The 12,851-nt window shown below is 37.1% G+C and overlaps 1 long non-coding RNA gene across 4 annotated transcripts; it reads left to right on the forward strand.

Moving 5' to 3' along the window:
* Positions 1-1,253: 1,253 nt before the first annotated feature.
* Positions 1,254-7,134, forward strand: LOC129350140 (uncharacterized). Of its 4 annotated transcripts, XR_008603420.1 has the most exons (5): positions 1,254-1,325; positions 2,229-2,329; positions 3,069-3,210; positions 4,166-5,993; positions 6,057-6,276. It is a non-coding gene; the product is annotated as an uncharacterized LOC129350140 (long non-coding RNA). The 4 variants fall into 4 exon arrangements; XR_008603419.1 differs by lacking the exons at positions 1,254-1,325; positions 6,057-6,276 and adding an exon at positions 6,431-7,134 and having other exon boundaries at positions 1,657-2,329; XR_008603417.1 differs by lacking the exon at positions 1,254-1,325 and having other exon boundaries at positions 1,657-2,329.
* The last annotated feature ends 5,717 nt before the right edge of the window (positions 7,135-12,851 follow it).

Consider the following 12,851-nt stretch of genomic DNA (forward strand, 5'->3'; position numbering starts at 1 on the left):
CCAGATGCAGCAAGCATTCATTAAACCGAGGTAACCAACAGTTTTGTCCACGTGTGTATCTTTACTTAGCTTCTGTGCAACATCAGTATTTTTTTAATTATGGACAAATATGTGCAATATGGATAATATCTGTGCAATATTAATATTTCTACTCATGACAGAATCTGTGCAGTATATCTGATATTGCAATATTGTCATTTCCATGTCCAGAAGAATTTGGGCAATCTGAAAAATTGTGTATTTTTTGTTTTAATTTTTTCAGCTGATATTCTTAAATTGCAGTTTTTCCAGTTTTCCCCTGTAGCAATGCAATTTTACCAACTGTAGAATTAACAAAGGCTTATTGTATCATATTGTGGTTCCAGCAAGCTCAGCCAATAATATGTTGAAGAATAATGTTCTTATTTATTTTGGTTTGTATTCTTCTTTCAGGACACTCATATAAATTCTGGATGTTGTCCGTTTATCATTTATTTCATCAACTTCCATTAGTTTCAGTGAATATCCCAGCCAGCCATGACAATGAGTCCCAACGCACAACATCTTCACCTAAATGCAATGTTTTTTTTTGTTTTTTTTTTTAATGTTATCAGCTGTGTTTTTCCTGCTATGACAAGCCAAAATGCTGTTTGGACTCACGTCTAACAGGAGGATTTGTGCTTCAGCAGCAAAGCAGAGTGAGAACCTCGTCATGTAATGTCAGCCTCTCTGATTCAGCTGACGCTAAAAATGATAGTGAAAATAGCCGCCTCTAGTGTTCAAAGTGATACTGCAAGTGAACAAGATCACATTTAACCAACAGAGATCAGTGGAAACTTTTCCAGCTGATTTCTCACACCAAATGAGCAAATGAGCATCATATACCCGGTCCGTGTGCGGATCTGGTAATTGGATTTTCCGTTCTGAAACGGGTATTGAAAAACAAAAAACGAGTGGTTATTTGATTTTCGTTTTAAAATACAAAAATTAAAATTGAAATACAAGGCGTTTTTCCTTTTCATGATCAAAAAGGGATATACGATTTTTTTAAAAAAATGCTTTGATTTTCGTTTTATATTTAGAATAACAAGAAAGTAAAATCAGTAAGAGACAGAAACGAAAAAAGGTCCGTTTTTTCATTTTCTGAGACCGGAAGTGGTCATCAGCAAGTGTGGAGCCAAACGACAACAAGATTCTCAGAGGGCGGAGCCAGAGAGCAGCGATTGGTCAGACCATAGATAATATAGAAGACAGCACGCTAGTGTATCTAGTCTTTGTATAGCTGTGGTCGGCACGTCTGGTAGCATCTCTGGCTGCTGTTGATCTTGTTTTTGGAGTAAAACACGGTAAGAAGATAAATACTTCTAACCAGTAGCGTTGTTTTGTTGTACGTTAAGTCAGCGGCTTGTGAAGAGTTGTGTTTTGTCGTGTTTGAGCAGTTGGTCGGGACGCGTTAGCTAGCTAAGCGGCTAAGTTAGCTAGCGGGCTAATTAACACAGGTGGCTAACTTACCGCTGAACACCTGTGTTAGTTGCTGCCGCAGCTGTGCGTCATTATTAGAATGACCTTCTCAACCTGTATTTCTCTGCTGTGTATTTTAGCTTTTAAAAAAGTTATTTTACTTTAAGGTTAACTGAAACCTGTTAAGCTGCACTGAAGTTTAACATTCAGCTGGTTTGAATTAAACCGTGCTTAACTTAACATTGCGCAACATTACCTCTCTGAATCTCCATAATTTCATTAAATTCCTTCTCTCTTCCACTGCTCAAGTTCAATCCAGTATATAAAATGACATTAATAGTGAATAAACTAACAACCAGCCATTGTATTTATTTATTATTGCATGTATTTGTAGTAAAACATGAGTTGAAACATCCTACTTTTGGATCTAGAACTGCACAAGCCGTTCATTTTCAGTCACCTGACGAGTTAAACTCCCCTTTTTATGTGAGGTTGAAGCAGAAAGTCTGAGTTAACAAAGAAAGTTCTTTATAATTTGCGATACCTGTTATCTCTGACTGAGGCTTTAGTTTTTGTTGAGCTGATTTACACGTAGAAACTTTGTTCAGGAAGATTTCTCAGTAGCTCAGAGGACAGGCTGCTTTTTACACAACCTTGTAAGAGAATGTCTGTCAATGCTTTCAGCAGAATTTAGAAACACAACACTTCCTAAACAGATATTTTGAGGCTGTGAGGTTGAACGTTTGAGAGTCTATCAGTGTGTTTGTTTGTGGTCTTTCTGTTTCTAGGTGGAAGCTGAATTAGTGAGGATGACTCCTGCTCCTGTCATCTCTAAGCTCCTCACACATCTTTACCTGCACATGAGGAAAATCACTCCTGTAGAATGCAGGTATGTTTGTCATTATTATAAAAAGATGTTGCCTGGTGACCTGTCAGAAACCCATTATACAGAGTCAGCCAAAATAATGTTTACACACATCAGGAAAAGAAAAATTTGCATGAATATTTCAATACCAAATTTATTCAGACATCACAAGATTAATAAAAGTTATCTTTGGCCTCTAAAATTACAAGAGGTGCTCAAAGTGGTGGCCACTGGCTTCCAGACATTTCTGTTGTGTTGTAGACGTCACTTGTTGATGCTCCATTCATGAGGGTAGCGCCATCTGTTGGGAAAACATCGTACAACAGGACACAGAGTTATCGTGATTTGATCAAACGTAGAAAGAGGAATCTATATGTGCAGAAGTACTTATACAAATGAAATATCAATAAAAGTTTTTCTTTTCCTGATGTGTGTGTACATTATTTTGGCTGACTCTGACTCTGTGAACTTAATGAGAACAAAGCTGTCATTTAATTGTTGCTCTGAAAGCTTCTTTAGTGAAAACCAGCTGGTGTTCTGCTTTGAAACAAACTGCTGTTGAGGTCTGTGTTTTTAGGTTTAACCCCACAGTTTCTGAATGAACTGATAGTTGTTTTATTTTTCCTGATCAATGTGGACGTTATAATTGATGGTAACATTTACTGATCATATAATCAGCATGACAATATAACAGTATAACATTCTGACCACCTGACTAATACTGTGTTGGTCCCTTTATGCTGCTAAAACTCCTCTGACCCAGTGGTTCATCAGAACCTCTGGGGATGTCCTGTGGATTCTGTGGATCCTGTGGGTTGCAGGGTGGGTCCTACCTAGACCAGGCTGATCCTGGACCATCCCACAGATGCTCCATCAGATCTGGATGTGGGGAGTGTGGAACCCAGGTGAACAGCTTAGCTCTGTCGTGTTCCTCGGACCACTCCTGAGCAGTTTTAATTTGTCCTGCTGAGGGTGGCAGCTGGCATCAAGGACTGCTGTTGCCATGGAGACTAGGGGGTTGTTTGTCCTGCAGTGTTTAGGTGGTGGTACATGTCAAACATCCACATGAACGTCAAGGTTTCCCAGCAGAACGTTGCATTAGAACAAGATGATGGATGTTGTTCTCTTCAGCTGTCAGTGGTCAGAATGTTGTGGCTGATTGGTGGATCTGTCTGCCTTTACTCTGACATCCAGAGTTATACAAAAGTGTAGTATGTGTGCAGTGCAGAAGAGATTTACTTTATGGTATGCATTTTTTTTTTTTTTAAGGGAGAGCATTTTTTTATCCACCATTCAAAGGATAGTTAATTGTTACTACGGCTTCCATATTGGTCCCATCAGAGAAAATCATATCCATATACAGATTTTTATTAATTCCAGGGCTGGTTCAGTAAAGATTATAATAATAAGTACATCAGATAATTCTTGGTCGCAGTTGGAATTTTGCAGCCTGAGAGATGGTTGAGAAGGTTTGCAGTTCTTGTTTTAGCAAAATATGTTCTAATAGAAGATCTTTATTGTCATTGTACATGAAATTATCTGCAAACCAGCAAAGTGCATCAGTCTGAGGTATCTAAAAATAAATAAGTAAAGAAAAATGCTTCTAAAGCCAATAATAAACAGAATATTTTGAGGGAATATTCTAAAAAGGAAAGAAAAGCTCCATTCTCACTCCTCTCAGGATAAACTCATTAAAATTGACTTTAAATTTAGCTTCAACACGAGATAAAAACATTTACTTTCATTACTGATGTTGTCAAGTTTTAATAAAGTTCATGCTACTTTTATAAAATGATGAAAGTGAATAAATTGTATTTCTGTGATCTGTGTTTGATTTCTGTCTTTTCTCCTGTCATCCAGATGTTCAGAGGGAGATGATGCCACATCTGGTCCAGCTGATGGAAGGTCTTGAAGTTCTCTGACTGGCCTCGACTGAAGATGGTCGTCTCACTGGATTTAAGGTTCAGATGCTCAGTAACAAACTCCACCAATGAGCCAACAGGGAAGCTTTAGGTTTATTAAATGTTGCTATGAAGGTATCGCTGTTTTTCTTTGTGAATGCAATGTGCTCCAACTGAAACTTGAATTAGAACTTAGAAGTAAATCCTTCCATCTGAAAGGATTTAGTTGCATTAATAACCTCATAACATTCTAATTTTTATTCCAGTCTTGGTTGGAAATAGAATCTCTGTATTGATTCAGGTAAAAACTGAACTTAACAGCATGTTGGAGCAAAACAACCAGATGAAAACTGTGATGGTGTTGGATTGTCAGACCGTAATGTTGCAGCTCACAGCAGCTTTTCTAGCTCAGTTCATTCTGACATTCAGCTATGAATCAACACAGCAGATGGTGATCCATGCTGTGGAAGTCTCACATCTCCTGATTTAATGGAGCTGCTTTGCACTTTTTACACTGTTTATTCACCAACACTTTATTTAATAAAAGTCCCATCTAGTTTTTATGAGGAATGTGATGTTTTAATTTCTCTGTGAATAACTGCAGTCTAATGCAACAGCTGGAGTTGTAACATCTGTCCTGATATTGATCATGAAGTATTGATCAGAATACTTATGGTTAGCAGTCATCCCTGAAGTTTTACATTAAAATCTTTACTTGTGTTGTGAACTTTGGTAAGAAGCAGAAACGTTAGCGTTGCCATGGATACAAGAGTGTTAAATTTTGTCCATGTTTCCATTTTGGGAAATTCAGTCCAGTTCCACAATGTGGAGGAATTTAGTCTCACAATCACAGACAACAAATATTATCTGAGAGTCGGGTTATTGTTGTTTATCAGCACAATACAAAAAGATTAGTGTTAGAAATATTCCAGTTAAGACTTTAGAATATCATGATTTATGTAAATTTACCTCAATAATATGAATGTTCAGGTTAAGATTGTACAGTGATATTTATTATGCAAGTTTAGCTGATTAAAGTTTATGACTCTGCACTAAAATATTATTTAAATTGACATCATTATTATAATATTTAGGGTCAGACCCTTCAGTATTGAGATTAAGAAATCAAATATTCTATAAAATGTAAATACACTGAACTCATTTGGATATATTTAAGTTAGACTCTACAATATCATTTGACACAAATCTAAATCAAAATTTTAATAATTTTCACGCCAAACATTTACTGGACTGATTTAAATATTAAAATCACTCCTTTCTAATCCTCTGCTGTACGTTCAAACCTGAGGCCTTAAACAGAAACACACAAGGATCTGATTGAAGGAACTTCTGCAGAGTCCTGGTTCCAGAACATGATGATAGAATTATAAACAAACTTTAACAAAAGCTGCCTGAGAGTTTACAGGTTTTTATGTTGGATTTCTTCAGTAATTAAATGAGTTATCAGCAATAATCAAGTGTTCATTTGATGAACTTCATTTCCTAAAACATCCAGAATTGGAGCTCATATCTTTGGCAGCTGTAAAGTTTCTGCTCCTTCAAAGTTCACAACACAGTGAATTAATTCCTAAAACACTTAACAATGCTGGAGAGCGTTTGTGATGCTGAAGCAGTGATCAGTTTTTCTGTTTCTTCTCTGGAGATGCACAATGAGGGACGTCTGCAGAGACTGAGAAAGAGTCTCACCACATCCTGACATGAGGAAAAAGACTTTATTGAAGACTACAATGAGAAAAACTATCAGACAGCAGACGGCTGCATTCAAGGTGAGCTCTGAACATTTGATCTGGAACAGGAATTCAATAACTGCAGCATGAACTTCATTTCAGTCTGTAGCTGCTGAATTCATGGATGAATCATCTGGCACTAGAGAAGAAGACCATCAAACATCCACGTCAGCTGATGGAGATCCAAGAGTCTCACCGAACAAACAACCTACAGAGTGAAGACCTCTAACCTGATTGGACGGCCTCCTATTCAGCCACGTGTGAACAAATGCCTCTAAGCTGATTTGTTTTCTAAAATAAATCTAGTTTGAGTCCTAATCTATGCCTGAGTGTTTGCTTCTTTACACTGCTGTTAACAGTTTAGGCTGTTAGATTGTTCCAGATAAGACAAGTACAAGATTCTTCAGAGCCGTTCTACCACGAGCCTGACAGGAAGAACTCCAACAGCTACTGAATGTTCCTGTGGTCCCCTCAAGGCTACAGGAGGAGTCCTACGAGGACGAGCTGGTCCACCTGATGGTGGCCAGTCGCTGCGGTTCAAAGCCAACACCGACTACGTGGACTTCTACTGGACCACACGGAGGCCTTCAAACCAGACCAACAAGTTCACCGACTCCCCGACTCGTGGGTCTGAGGACGCCGCCGAGCCTCGGTCCAGCCGGCCTCCTGTCTGTGGGTGTTTGAGTGCTGAGAGGTTTGTGGAAGCATGTGAACGTTCTGTGTTGAAACAGCAGCTTTGGACTCAGTAACGCCGGGAAAAACCAAGAGCTCCTTTATTTGTGACTTCCACTAAAAAACTGATAAAAATAACTTTGCCAGGGGTCTGACTGATAACAGATTATTAAATAATGAAAATAATTGTTTAAATATTCCTTTAAACAATCCTTTTAGGTCTACATTTCCTTTACGCTGACTTCTTGGTATATGTTCAAGTATTTTGGGTGGAATATACCATTAAGCCCAATGTTCAAGGGTTCTTCTGGGAATATACCATTAAACCAACCTTTTAGGTAAATGTTCCAGGATGTTGGGTAGAATATACCATCAGATAAACCTTTTAGGTCTACATTGGAAGATTTTAGAGTAGAATATTACTCCAAACCATCCTTTAGGTCTACATTTAAGGTGGAATACTCCTTTACACCAAGATTTTTTGGTCTACATTGAAGGATTTTAGGTGGAATATTTCTTTGAACAAACTTTTTAAGTTTATGTTCAAGGATGTTGGGTGGAATATATCATCAGACCAATCTCCAAGGTCTACAGTAGGGAATTTTCTTCCAAACCATCTTTTAGTCTACATTTAAGGATGTTTAGGATGGTATATTCTTCCAAACCAACTTCTCAGGTCTACATTTCAGGTGGAATATTGCTCCATACCAACGTTTTTGGTGTACATTGAAGGATTTTTTTCTAAACCACCCTTTCGGGTCTATATTTGCGGTTTTAGGTGGAATATTCCTTTTAACCAGCCCCTCAGGTCTCTGAGGATTTTGGATGGAATACTCGGTTAAACCAACATTTTAGGTGCATGTCCAAGGATTTTTGGTGGAATGTTCCTTTAAAGTGGATGTGTGAAGACCTTGTAGGTGGAATACTTCCTGAAACCAACCTTTTAGGTCAACATTCAAAGATTTAAGGTGGAATATTCCTTTAAACCAACCTAAATTTCATGGTTTGATCATTATCAAGTGAGAAACCTCAATCCAGACTCCTCATAATGATGTTTGAGATTCATGCTACTGTTATTTGTTTAGTCCAGACTAAATGACAGAAATCCACAACTGTAATTTTATTTCAGGACTCGGTTATTAAATGTCAAAACAATCCATGTGACTCCAAAAACTCAACAGCTTTACAAACTCTAAGATTAAACTCTCCACAAGGATCCAAAATAAGTTGGACTTCTACATGAGAGCTTTAATTATTCTTCATCTACTTCTGGAAAAGTTTGGTCAATAAAAAAGACAAAAACTAATATTTTCATCTGAACTAAAGACAGACTTTGTGATTTTTCTGCTCACATGTTGTGTTGTTGTAAACTTACTCTTTCAAATAAATAGCCGCCTAACCCCCTGGAAACCAGCGTTTGTCCTGTTTTTGTGTTGCTCCTCGGTGACCCTAGACAGCCGGGTCGTAATGTTTTTTGAGCAACACACCATACTATGACGTTTTTACAATGATGGTTCTACTATGAAACCAGTTTGACATGTTCAGGTGTTCTTTGTGTGAAAACTCAGAGATTTCAGGTATCAGAAGGTGGTTTTCAACTTTCTTTGTTAACTTTCTGCTTCAACTTTAAATTAAATTTCCTTCACTAACCCAGCCCTCTGGACTTCCAGGAAGCTGTCTTCCTATTGGCTGTCCAGGTGGCTGCTTGGTGTTATCAGGAACACCTGAGCAGCTCAGTGTCTTCCTGCTTTATTTAGCTGCAGACAAACATTTCCTCTGCTTCTCTTCACCACTTAACCGGGTTTGGCTCCATTTCTTTAGTTTGTTCTTTAGGCGTTGGCTTGCAGCTTCCAGCAGTAAAATCGTCTTTAATGTGTTTCTTGGTGTGTCTTAGGGCTACTGGATAGTTGTCTTGGTAAATGTGGTTCTTTAGCCACAGTTAGCACATGGTGCTAATGTGTGCAGTGATTAGTGGGTTTGATGCAGCTGAGTTGTGTCTTTATCTTGGCTGTAGTGAGTCTTTAGAGGTTTTTGGTCAGACACATTCTGTATTCTTGTTTGAGAACCAACGTTGGTTGTCCAGAAGGTAAGAGTTCCTGTCCTGATTCTCTGTTCTCAGAGGTTCTCTGGTAGGCTGCAGGAGACTTTAGGGTTTGGGTTGTGCTAGTTTGGTTTTGTACGGTTTCATTTGGACGACTATCTTGAGGCCCCTCCATGTGGTTTAGTGAGGTTTTCTGCAACAGTTCTACATAGCAACCTGCAGCAGAAGAGACTTTGAGAGTTTTTAGGAAGTTCTGGAGACCAGACTTTAGAGCAGCAGAAACATTTATCAGCAGTTTGAGCAGGAGAAGGTGAACTTCAGAGTAGAAATGAGAAGGAAACCTTCTTGACCCGTGTGGTGAGGTCCTGTACCAAGAGTTTGAGCAGGTTGTGAAGAGTCTGTAGTTCTTTGGTCTGAAAGCACAAGAAGAGTCGACTCATTAAAGGAGAAAACACGAGATATTGTTGGTTCTTCTGTCGCTCTGCAGTTTCCTTAGACTGAATATCAAGTTTATATTTTAGATGATTTACCATCTGAGTCCAAGAAGACTTCAATAAACTCCCTCCATCCCCTGGACACCACTTATTTTATTACGATGTTAAATCTTTTTTTTTTTAAAGTATGTTTTGGAGTTTTAGTCATAGTTTTAGCATAGTTTTTTCTCTTTGCTTGTTTAGTTTTGTCATCTGTGTGAAAAGTGTTAAACAAATAAAGTTGATAAACTGAATAATTGACTAACTCATGATTGTGACAACAGAAGTATTTTCATTGTGATTTAAGGGTTTGTTTCATTTTAAATGTTGGGGTTAATATCTTGACAGAAAAAAAAGATTAAAGAAATAAACTACATTAAAAAAGCAATTAAATCAAAGGAAAAAAAACATTTAATACTATACAACTTTTAAAAAGAAAATTAAACATTAAATATCATTATATGAAAGACAAAATATTTAATTAGATAATTAAATAGAAGATACAAAACATGTAATTATGAAATTAAGCAAAATTGTTTAAACAAATATTAAACATTAAAGATGAAATATTTTAGATAATTAAACATTTTAAAATTCAATTGAACAAGAATAATAAACATTTAAAAAAATACAGAACATTAGATTATTAAACCTTTAAAAAGACAAAACATTAAATGTTTAATTAGAAAATTAAGTCTTAAAGACAATAAAACTTTAAATAGGAATTAAACAGAAAATACAATGAAGCATTCAAAAAGAAAATTAAACATTAAAAGGAGGCAAAACATTTAAAAAGAAAAACCTTAAAGATTTAATGGAAAAATTAAACATTGAGAAAGAAAAGGAAATTCTTCAAACAAGCCGATAAAACATTTGAAAAAACAATTAAACATTAAAAAGACAAAACATTTCTAAATCAAATCAGACATTAGAAAAGAATAAAAGGTGAGAAAAGAGCAAAAGTAAACATTTAAGAAGAATCAAACTAAAGACAAAATATTTGAAAAGACACCAGTTAGACTTTAGAAGATCAAATTAAACAGAAGAGACAATAAAACGATCAAAAAGAGCAAAAACAGATAAAGGTATTAAAGCCTTTTCTAGTCTGAAATGAAAAGATCAAGTTGTTTCTTCAAACATTTCCTCTTTCTATGTTCTTGGTTTGATTGTAGACAGATTTACTAAGAACTCATTTCAGAAAACTGCTTTCCAGATAAAGTCTACTAGTAGTTGAAGGCATCGATCAAACTAATGTTACCTTCTGATCTTCACAAACTTTACTGTTCAGTGAAGAGAATCAAAGTTTGTTGAGGATTTCTAAAAAACCCACAGGTAAAGGTCTGAGAAGAACTCAGATGGATGGTCTAAATGTGAAATCAAGACTCATGGTCACAAGTTTTAAGGCTTCTGTTAACCAGAAAGTTCAAACTAACAGAGAAGTACTGAGAAACTTTTAAAATTTCAGTCCTCAGACTGTCTGAAGGTTCAAACTAACAGAGAACTACTCAAGAACTTTTAGGTTTTCAGTCCTCAGACTGTCGAAAGGTTCAAACTAACAGAGAACTACTCAGGAACTTAGAAAATTTCAGCCCTCAGACTGTCTGAAGGTTCAATCTAACAGAGAACTACTGTGGGACTTAGAAAATTTCAGCCCTCAGACTGTGTGAAAGCTCAGGTCCTGAGGACTCGAGAGGTCTTGAGGCTTTGGAAAGTCTTGGAACTGAGGGTTCCACCCTCCAGAACAAAGGCTGAAGTCCAGCCTCCTGAGAAAAACGGTCGAGTCGAGACTCGAGTTAAAAAAAAACTCAAAAACGACAAAAACTAGATGATAAATGTGCAAAAAAAAGAAGAATTAGTATCTGAGCAAATAGCTCAGGAGGATAAGAGACAGACTACCAAGTGGAAGGTCGCAGGTTCAAGACCAGCCAACGGCAGTTTTCTTTCTTTGTCTTTGTCAGGATTTTGAGAAAACTTTAAGAAGGGTCTGGTCTTGAACCAGCGACCTGCAGCTCCATAGGCAAATCCTTAACTCACTGAGCTACAGATCAGATGAAAAGAAATAAATTCGTCGTCCCTTTGACATCGTAATTCCTGAAGTGCCACATGGGCGGAGCCAAGGCGGAGTCTGGGTGGAGTCAGGGCGGAGAGTAGGCGGGAAGGTGGGTGGCGGCCTCCCCCCCTCTAGTCCCCCACCACCCACCACACCTTCCCCCGGCCGACGAGTTCTTCGAGTCGCCACGAGTTCTTCGAGTCTCGACAGGTTTTCCTGAGTTTCTTGAGTTTCCACCAGGTCAGAGGCAGAACAAGTTGTCATGAAGAGGTGTTGAAGTCGGTCAGGATGGAGTGACCTTTTACAGCAACTAGAAGGAAGACGACTAGAAGAGCAGGTCTTGAACCACCATCCATAAAATCCATGGAGTCAGCTCCAGAGAAATGAAGGGAGGTCAACTTTTATCAACCTCCATCCAGATGTTCAACTTGATATCTTTACTTTGACATTTTTAGCACCACAAACCTTTAGTATCACACTTTATTATCATTTATTAGGACTTTAATGGAATCCACCAGCAGATTTAGTTTTTGTTGAGAAACTTTATTCTTGTCATCGTGGGACTGCAGTATTTAAAACTCTTCCTTCTATTTGACCTCATGTTTATTAGTTTTAGTGGAGAAATTTATTTTAATTGTCCATTAGTCTCTTAAAAACCAAATAATAACTTGGATTAGTCAAGAGGTTTAAATTTCTTACTTTGTCATATTTTAAATATGACAAAACAATATAAAAATAAAGCGTCTTGAGACAATTTGACCTGTAATTGGTGTTGTAGAAATAAAATTGAATTCAAATTGTATGTATCTTGTAATGTTGGAGTAATTCAGCCATATATGTTGGAAAACACATTTTCTTTGTCCATTAATCTGTTGATTGTTTTCTCCAGTAATTCGTTTCTTGTTTTGGTTTATAAAATGTCAAACCCAAATATATTCAGTTTACTGTCATAAAAACCAAAAAGATTTACATTCATGATGCATGAATCAGGCAGTTTTTCACTTTTTATCTTAGTTTGGTCAGAAAGATAGTTGATAATGTGTGAATTGTTGCAGCTTGTGAGCCGTAAAAGGTTTTAATCTTTGGGGCCGAGTGTCAAAAACATTTAGAAACAAACATCAACAAAACACTCAACAAGGATTTGAACATGATTAAAGGGAAATCCAACTTTTGCATGACAATGTCTAATTAAAGGAAATTTATTTCCAACGTAAATGTGTGATATTCATCCTCTGGAGCTTTCTCTTCACATCGTCTTCCACCTGGACTGGTTTGGTCGGGAGCATGTGCAACAAACATTTGAAAAACTGCACTTTAACATCAATGAATGACACTGAAGTTTAATCTCTACATAAATGAGACTGAGTCTGGATGTGCTGCTCTGTCATTAACTCCTAAGTTTAGGGAAAGTTCAAACAAAAGAGGACAGTTCAGAGAAGACTTGAGAATGAGCTTATTTTGAACAAACATCTCAGACTTTCTAAGCTTCAGCACCTCTAGCAAGATATTTTAACAACAAGCAACTCAAGAGATCCAGAAGTTGGAGAGAGTTAGCTTTAGCTGAGCCAAAGAACATGTGGGACGCTAACCTAGCAAACATTTCAGACTTTCCTCTGTGAATTCTGAGAAATAATTTCCTTTTTAATGACAGCTACACATCT

Source organism: Amphiprion ocellaris, chromosome 12, assembly GCF_022539595.1.
Source record: "Amphiprion ocellaris isolate individual 3 ecotype Okinawa chromosome 12, ASM2253959v1, whole genome shotgun sequence".
In the NCBI taxonomy this organism is placed as follows: domain Eukaryota; kingdom Metazoa; phylum Chordata; class Actinopteri; family Pomacentridae; genus Amphiprion; species Amphiprion ocellaris.